The following is an 8,313-nucleotide window of genomic DNA, read 5'->3' as shown; positions in this document are numbered from 1 at the left end:
GGTTTGTACAAAAGAGATTCAGCTATGAAAAAAAACGGCAAAGGCGGAGAAATACATTGACATTTGTTCACAGTGGAGCTTGCACACTGTGCAAGATAAACGATAATTACCAAAAACCAAATTGAAACGAGAGAGTCTATCTCAGTGATCATATGGGTAGACTTCCATTCCTGGCCAGGGTCGTGGGGAGGGAGGTGCCCTCAGTGGGATTGCAAGTTGGCATGAATTCTGGAGAGGAATTTGATGGTATCTGAGAGAGTTAGGGCTGTGTATCCCCAACCGAGCACAAGTCCACAGCAGAAAGAGTGCAGCAGCCACACCTCAGAACAACATCAATGTCCAACGAACTAAGAGCAAGTAACAAAGGTAGCCCCATGGGAAGGTGTGTGGTCAGTGACTGAGGAAAAATGTTCCTTACATGTCATGAGGCCCAGGCCCAAGGGTAGACCTCTCTGCAGAATGTGATAACATCATATCACAAACACCATTGTGAGGAAAAAAGTGTGTGTCACAAGCATGTGTGTTTATATGCACACATGTGTGCATGCATGTGTGTGTACATATGCAAGGACTTGTCAGAGTATGTGTGTTCACATGCATCTGCTTTTATAAACATGGGAAGAAGTCAGGAATAGTCATGGTCATGGTAATAACTAGCAGTACTGAGCTGCACCTGTGCAGTTTAATGTGTACATACATGTATGTATGTAAGTGTTTTGTGGAGCTGGGATTGAACCCAGGCCTCAAGCATAGTAGGCAAGCTTTCTGCCACTGAGCTAACAGCCCCAGCCTTTTTACTTTGAGACAGGTTCTCACCAAGTTGACCAGGCTGGCCTTGAACTTGGGATTCTCCCTGCCTCAGCCTCTGGAGTAGCTGGGATTACAGACACAGGTCCAGCTGGGTAGTTCTAAGCACTTTACATATATAAAGGTTTTTAATCCCTGTAACAATCCCGTCAAGTGGCTTACCGTTGTTTATCCATTTCATAGATCATAAAACTGAGGCATGGAGAGACCAAGAGAAGCAGCTAAGTTGAATTCTGCAGCCAAACAGCTGTGCCCCAAACCCACCGCCAGACCATTCTGCTCTGTGATGATGTCCAAACTACAAAAGGTGGCAAGACAGGCCACTAGGCCTTCTAAGTGAGGGGACACTGTGGTGGTGGTGGTGTGTGTGTGTGGGGGGGTTAATTTCTTTTGTGTGAGTGTGTCTTTTACTTTAAGGTTCTTACTTTACCTCAAGGATGAGATGGTGCTGTGGGATTTCTGCTCCCTGATGGGATGGTGCGAGTGGGCTGGGTGGGAGGCGCAGCCTGTGTGACAACACGGAGTCACACAACCTGGTGTGTTTCTTTCACAGGATTACAGCGCGCACCTGAGATCCTGATGAAGCCCCGGGGGGCCCAGAACTGTCAAACATAAAAAATAAAAGGCATACACCCAGCCCACACCCTGAAGTTACAACCTGCAATTAATTAGGGGGAAAGAAAGAGAGATCTGTCGGCTTTCATGACTTCAGTTTTCCACCTGGAACACGAAGCTCTGAGAATTCCATTCACCTGTGCCCTGCCCCATCCCCCACCCAGCATTTGGATTTCTATTTTCTCTTCTGCTACCAAAATATGAATGCAAATATATTCTGCATGATTCCCACAATATACGATGAATGCCAAAGTGCTACTACTTGTATCGCAGCCAGATTCAAGTACAGTGGGCGCAGACAGCTGCTCTGACTCTCACGCTCCCCAGCAAGTCCGTGGTGTCTGAGGTTAGAACACAACATCCTCCTGTCCAGGCTTTTAGTCTCAAATTGTACATGAGATAATTAGAGAAGTCTAAAATGTTTGTCTCAGGTACAGAATAAATTGCATTTATTTGATCTATTTATCTTTGAGCCAGGGTCTTGCTATGGAGCCCAGGTTGGCCTTGAACTCCTGGACTTCAGTGAGGCCCTAGCCTCAGCCTCCCAAGGAGCTGGGATTACATCTGCTCGCCACCATGTCCAGCTATATGCATATTTTTCCCACCCGAGGGAACCTGGCTCCTTTGTTACAGGCTCGAGATAGGACCTTCATGCTCTGGGAACCGAACCTAGCACTTTGAACTTTTTGTGAAGTTTACAAGTGTTAGTTGATGGAAATTCAAACACGTTTTCATTCACAAAATCAATGACTCTTGCCATGTCATGGTCAATGGCTGAACCATGACAATAATGGGGAATTTTAAAATATACCCATACACCTGGTGTGGTTTTACACGCCTGTAATCCCAGCTTCTTGGGAGGCTGAGTCAGGAGGATGACGGAGTTCAAAGTCAGCCTCAGCAATGGCAAGGCGCTAAGCAACTCGATGAGACTCTGTCTCTAAAGAAAATACAAAATAGGGCTAGGGATGTGGCTCAGGGTCTAGTGTCCCTGAGTTCAATCCCTGGTACAAAAATAAATAAATAAAAATTAAAAATAAAAAGGACTAGGGATGTAACGCAGTGGTTAAGTGTCCCTGGGTTCAGCTCCTGCTACCAAAGCAGATCCGCTTCTTCCAGGGAGCCACTGGCTGGGGTGAGGGGTCCTGGGGATGCCCTCCACCCCAGCACCTGGTTGAACAGAGTATGACATCACCAGGTAGCCACCAAGGACCCCCAGGGAAGAATGGCCTTTATTCAGGAAGTGCCTGAATAAACCCTAAGAAGGAGGGGAAGTCCCAGGGGGCTCCCCAGGCAGGGTGGCGTGGACTATATCAAGTCTTCAGGCAACCAAAAGGAGGAGAAAGTAACTACTTTGCCCAGAATGAGAGGTATCTGGGGATGGGAAGGGCCCAGAGAACAGAAGCCTCAGGTACTTAGGAGCAGGTGCGAGACCCCGTGAGCACCAGGCCACCTGCATGAGAAGTCCCTGTACTCTGGGGGCCACTGCATTCTCTGTAGTCCAGACAGGCTCAGGACGTCCCCGGAACCCCAGCTGACAAAGCCCCCCGGGGGCCATGGGGCCCAGGCTGGGCTGCTTGACCCGGGGCCACACCAGGCAGCACAGGCCCATGCAGACTGCCTGTCCAGGGAATCGGGGGGCCACGAATGGCTTGCAGCGCTCTAGGCTGTGTTCTGGCCCTCTTCTGCATGTGGAGTGGGGCTGCTGATGTCTGGCCATGCCCACTGCCCACTTCCTGCAAGGCTCTTCCTCGTCTTGGCCACACGGGGCTAGTACCTGCTTCCTGGGACAGGGTGGGTACATCAAATGACAAAAAGGGACCCAGTGTGCAAGCAACTTGTGAGGGATGTTTATTAAATGTCAGGCATGAGCTACGCTTTGTCCATGCATGTCCCATTCCGTCCCCTGAAGCCTAGCACCTGCTTTCTCTGCCCTTCGACCAACAGAACATGGCAGATGTGAACTTCTGGGTGTTTTGAGCCCAAACCTTCAGAGGCCATGAGTTTCTCCATTCTCTTGATTCAAACTCAGCCACCATATTGCAAGGACATCCAGGCCACACGGCAGGACACCCTAGAGGAAGGGAGGCTGTCTGGGACACTCTGGCCAGGGTGAGCTCTGGGCTGAATGTAGCCACAGAGCAACCCCGACTGACTCCAAGGGACAACAACTGCCCAGCTGAGCCCTGTTCAAATTCTCATCCACCAAATCGTAAGGAAGAAAACATTGTGTTGTTTAAGCATCAAATTTGGGGATGGTCTGTTACACAGCAATAGCTGAAGTGACCTGCGGTCCTCCCCTGTGATTCCAGGCTCCCAGAGAAACAGGTACACACGCTCCTCATGGAATACGTGAAGTGGCTGACGTCTTCCATACGGTGACAACACATTCAACTCACCTGTAGTAGTTTTGCTACAGCAAAATACCTAAGATTGGGTATTTTAATATTTCAATATTTTATGGGTTTATTTAGGTTACTGTTTTAAAGGCTGAAAGTCTAAACAGGAGGGTGCAGGTGGAGTAAGGGATCCCTGTCTGCACTGCCTCGTGGTGGATGGCATCATGGCAGGAACACATACCTAAGGGCTCATTCAGAAAGACGTGACAGGTTTGGTCTTATATCATAATCTGCTCTTCAAGAACACACTCGGGTTCCTTAACCCCTTTCTAGGGGCTGCCTCCAGTGACCTAGCCCTCTCCCACTAGGCCCCACCTCTTAAAGGTCTCCCCTCCTCACTGGGCCACACTTCCAATACACACCCTTGGGGACACACATACCACACTGGAGCCATAGCACTGAGTGTTGCTCCCCCTGCCCCCAGGCCCCTCTCCATTGCCGGACTTTCTCATAAGAATCACACTCCTCCTGGAGACAGGTACCAGTCCCCTGTCCCAGACTCAGGTGGGTGAGCTGAGATGTGGCATTCCCTGGACCCCAGGAAGCAGCTCACAGGTAAGTCTGCCTTGCCCACACCAAGACAGTCATTCTCTTCAGGGTTCAAAGACCGTCAAAACTTCATGGGTCTATTCCATCTCACTTCCTAAGAACTATGCCCTTTATATATTCCTTTTTAAAATTTCATTTCCTCTAAATATGATACATGTGGGATCTAGACTTGTGGATGGCAGCTTTTTTAATTATTTGGAAACAGTTTAAAACCTTTGCTTCTGTGATGGCATCCGACAGCTTTTTTTGTTACTGTGATGAATCCCTGAGAAAAACAACTTGGAGGAGGAAAAGTGTATTTCAGCTAACAGGGAGGTTCCAGTCCACAGCCAGCAGGCTCCAAGACAGAAGGGCACAGTAGAGGAAAGCTATTCACCTCGGGTGGCTGGTAAGCAAAGACAGAGAGCAAAGAAGGGTCAGAGAGAAGATATACCCTTCCAGGGCTCACCGTCAGTGACCTTCCTCCATCTGGGCCCTGACACTTCCCTATGATGGTGTCAAATATGAATCCCTCAACGGATTTTCCACCAATGAGCTCAGAGCCTTCATGGTCCAATCATTTCCCAAAGTCTCACCTCTGATCATGGCTGGACCAGGGACCAAGCCTTTGGGGGACATTCTAGATCCCAACGACAATGGTGGTGTGCTTTGGGCCTGAAAGAAAGACTTGTCCTGATGGTTCAGTAACACTCAGGTCACCATTATCTCCCTCAGGGCTACTGCTAGAAGCAGGCAAGTCCGAGCACACCTTGGTGTCTCAAGAACCTTGGACCCTCTCCTTGGCAGTAGCAACTGACACCCACCTTTTGCAAAGTGCACGCACAGGCCTGGAGTGGGGGAGCAGGCCTGCAGGCTTCGGTCCCAGCTCAGCCCTTGGAGAAGTTCTCGGGGTGATGGATATTCCTCTCTCTTCTTTGCACCTTTTTACAAAGGGCTGAATTAAATTAATTCACCAGCTAACCCGAGACCTTTCGATGACTGGCCAGTCTCCCACGGGACTGAGAAAGCAAGAGCTGCCAACACTTTCTTTCTAGGTCTGATAGTCACCCAGGGCACGTGCCAGGCCCTCACCATCCCCTCTGCCATGCATCTCTTGGATGACTTGTCAGAGCGAGGCTGGTGGTTCTAGAGATAGCTTGAGTTCCTCTGAGACACGGGCTGGCCCAATATGGCTCTCAGGTGACACTCCCCATCCCTCTTTTCTTCCTTTCTGTCCTCAGATATGCTACCTCCCCCAAGCCAGGAGAAATCACTTTCCTCCTCAGTGTGTGTGTGTGTGTGTGTGTGTGCTACCCACGTGTGTTATGGGGTGGGCGTAGGAGGGGAGAAATAGGGCCAAAGGGGAAGAGAGAAAGTTGCTAAGCAGTGGAACCCCAAGTTCTACTGAGCTATTCGTTCCTCGGGCCAATGGTCATCAGGAGCTGCCTGCAGTTGGGGGGCCGTGCTTAGGTGCATGTGAGGGTGAGGAGGGGACTCTTAGGAGCAGGTGCCTATGTAAGCTTTGGTGCTCCTGAGTTAATACCGCTGGAGTCACTTCCCACTTATGTGGGACAGGGCCAGCTCCTCCACCTTGACCACCAGAACCAGCTGGAGCCAGGAGAGCTGGGAGTAGACGGGCAGCACAAGAGCTTGCTCGGGCCTCCAGTGTAGCGGTTTGGCCTTCACAGGGGCTGAGTCTGGGGACTGCTCTGCGCTCTGCTCTTCACTCAGAAACGTGTTCCATGTTCAAGAAAGCCCCTCTCCAAATGAGCCAAGAGCTCTGCTCCCTCTCTGACTTCTCTTTAGGTTTCCAGCCACCTCTTTCCATGAAGAATCATTTTATAGAAAAGGCTCTTGACCCATCATCAGGCTGGGGACCACGGCCCTCTACTATTCCTGTTACAAATTGCTTCCTGCCATAAAGCCTACATCAAATTGTTATGCCTCAATGTCCTAGGGAATTGACTCTAGGACTCCCCTGAGATGCCAAGTCCACAGACGCTCAAGACCCTTAAAAGAAATAATGTAGTATTTTCATAACCTATATATATGCTTTCTCCTATGCTTTAAATCATGTCTAGATGGCTTAGAACATTTAGGACAATGTAAATGCTATTAAATCGTTATTATACCAAATTGTTTAGAGGAAAACAACAAGAAAAAAATCTTAGTACAGGTGTAATTGTTTGGGGTTTTTTTTGTATTAAATAATTTCAATCCAAAATTGGTTGAATCCTTAGATGTGGAGCCCTCAGATGCAGGAGGCTGCCTACCTTGTACAGAAGCCTGAGCACACCTGGTGTGGTGTCCCATGCCTGTAATCCCAGCAACTCAGGAGGCCGAGTTATAACCCCAGCAACTCACAAGCCTCAGCAACTTAGCTAGACCCTGTCTCAAAATAAAAATCAAAAGGGGCTGGGATAGAAAGCTCTGTAGTAGAAAGCCCCTGAGATCAATCTTCAGTATAGGGTGGTAATGGAGGGGTGGAGAATTAGGAGGAAGAAAGAGGAGGAGGAAGAGGAGGGGCGGAGGAGAAGGAGGTGGAGAGGGAGCAGGGGGAGGTTGAGTTTTCATGTATTTTCTCAAAGCCTGGCACTCTGGGCTACTGCCACCCAAGTCAACATCAGGTACTGAGCTCACCTGAGTGCCCATCCCATCCAGTAAGGTTCCCCTGAGCTCAATGCCACCTTATCTCTAACCACAATCCTGAAAGATGCTCCCAGGCATGGCATCTCCCCTGCACCCTGTAATAGGCCCAGGGGTCTGGTCTCCTGTAGTCAGATCTGGGTCCGGAGGAGCTCACCTGTCTCAGCTCTGCTTGCCCAGAGGGGTAAACAGTCGCTCTCTGATGTGGACAGGGGCAGGTCTCAGCAATCTGGAAGTCTCTAGAACCACAGAGGGCCATTTGTTGACACTTCAAGATATAGGGGAACTCAATTACACACTTTCTCTAAAATAAGAAAGTATACAAATTCCTCAACCAGCAGATATTGCTGACAGCTTTGTTTTTCAACCCAGCAGGAGTAAAAAAGAAGCTGACAACTTATTTTTGCAGGTTATGCTCATTCAAGTCTATTTTTAGATCTTTTTCCTAAGGCAGTACACCAGAATAGCTTTGGTTTGAAAAATCACCATCTGTTTCTGAGCGCTGGGCTTGGTCTCACAGGGTCTGGGGCCACATACCTGACCCATCACAAGGCCGTAGCCCCCAGGGACTGGGAACAAAGTGGGGGCTTGTGTCTGTGGAAGTAGTGTTTAGGGAATGCACTAAAAGCAGTCACAGGCGTTTTAAATACCCATTAAACAACTATTAATACATGCTATTTATAAACGGAGAGCCTCACACACAAAAATGCCCCTGGCTTTTAAAAAAGCAGTTCAAATAATCCCTTGTATTTAAATAGGTTTCTAATAAAAAGGCCATCCAACCTTATCTGGGTTGTTAAGATAAAAATTAACCCATGGAAAAGAAAGCCTACTCAGAAAGCTATAAAAGGACCCTGTCACCAACCCCCCCCTCTTTTTTCCGGTTGATGGTGGCCCCTCCTTCCCTCTTGTGGCCTCTCTAGTGACTCATGCTTTTCTATGGAAATACAGTTGGTGCCTGAAATACAGCAGGAGGATGGAAAGCTGACATATGAGTAACTGGCTTGGAAATGACATTACCCGGAGGTTAGAGTCACATGCAGCCCCTCTAAGGGCCAGGCGGGGGCGGGGTGGGGGACAGTGCAGGGAGGGGTGGAGGTGGGGAGGGTCCCATTGCCCCTCGGACCTGACCCTCTGCCACAGCTCCAGGTTATTTTTAGTTTCCACTAAACTTAGCTCACTCCACCCTCTTGAATAGCCTAGATCTTTAAATACCACTTTACTCTTACAGGTCCAAAGCATTCTGCAAGGAACAGTGTAGACTGAATTGCTGGGACAGGCATTAAATACTTTACCACCCAGATAACAAACACCTCCT

This window comes from Marmota marmota, unplaced genomic scaffold, assembly GCF_001458135.2.
Source record: "Marmota marmota marmota unplaced genomic scaffold, marMar, whole genome shotgun sequence".
NCBI lineage: Eukaryota > Metazoa > Chordata > Mammalia > Rodentia > Sciuridae > Marmota > Marmota marmota.
Note: the sequence above shows the minus strand (reverse complement) of the source record.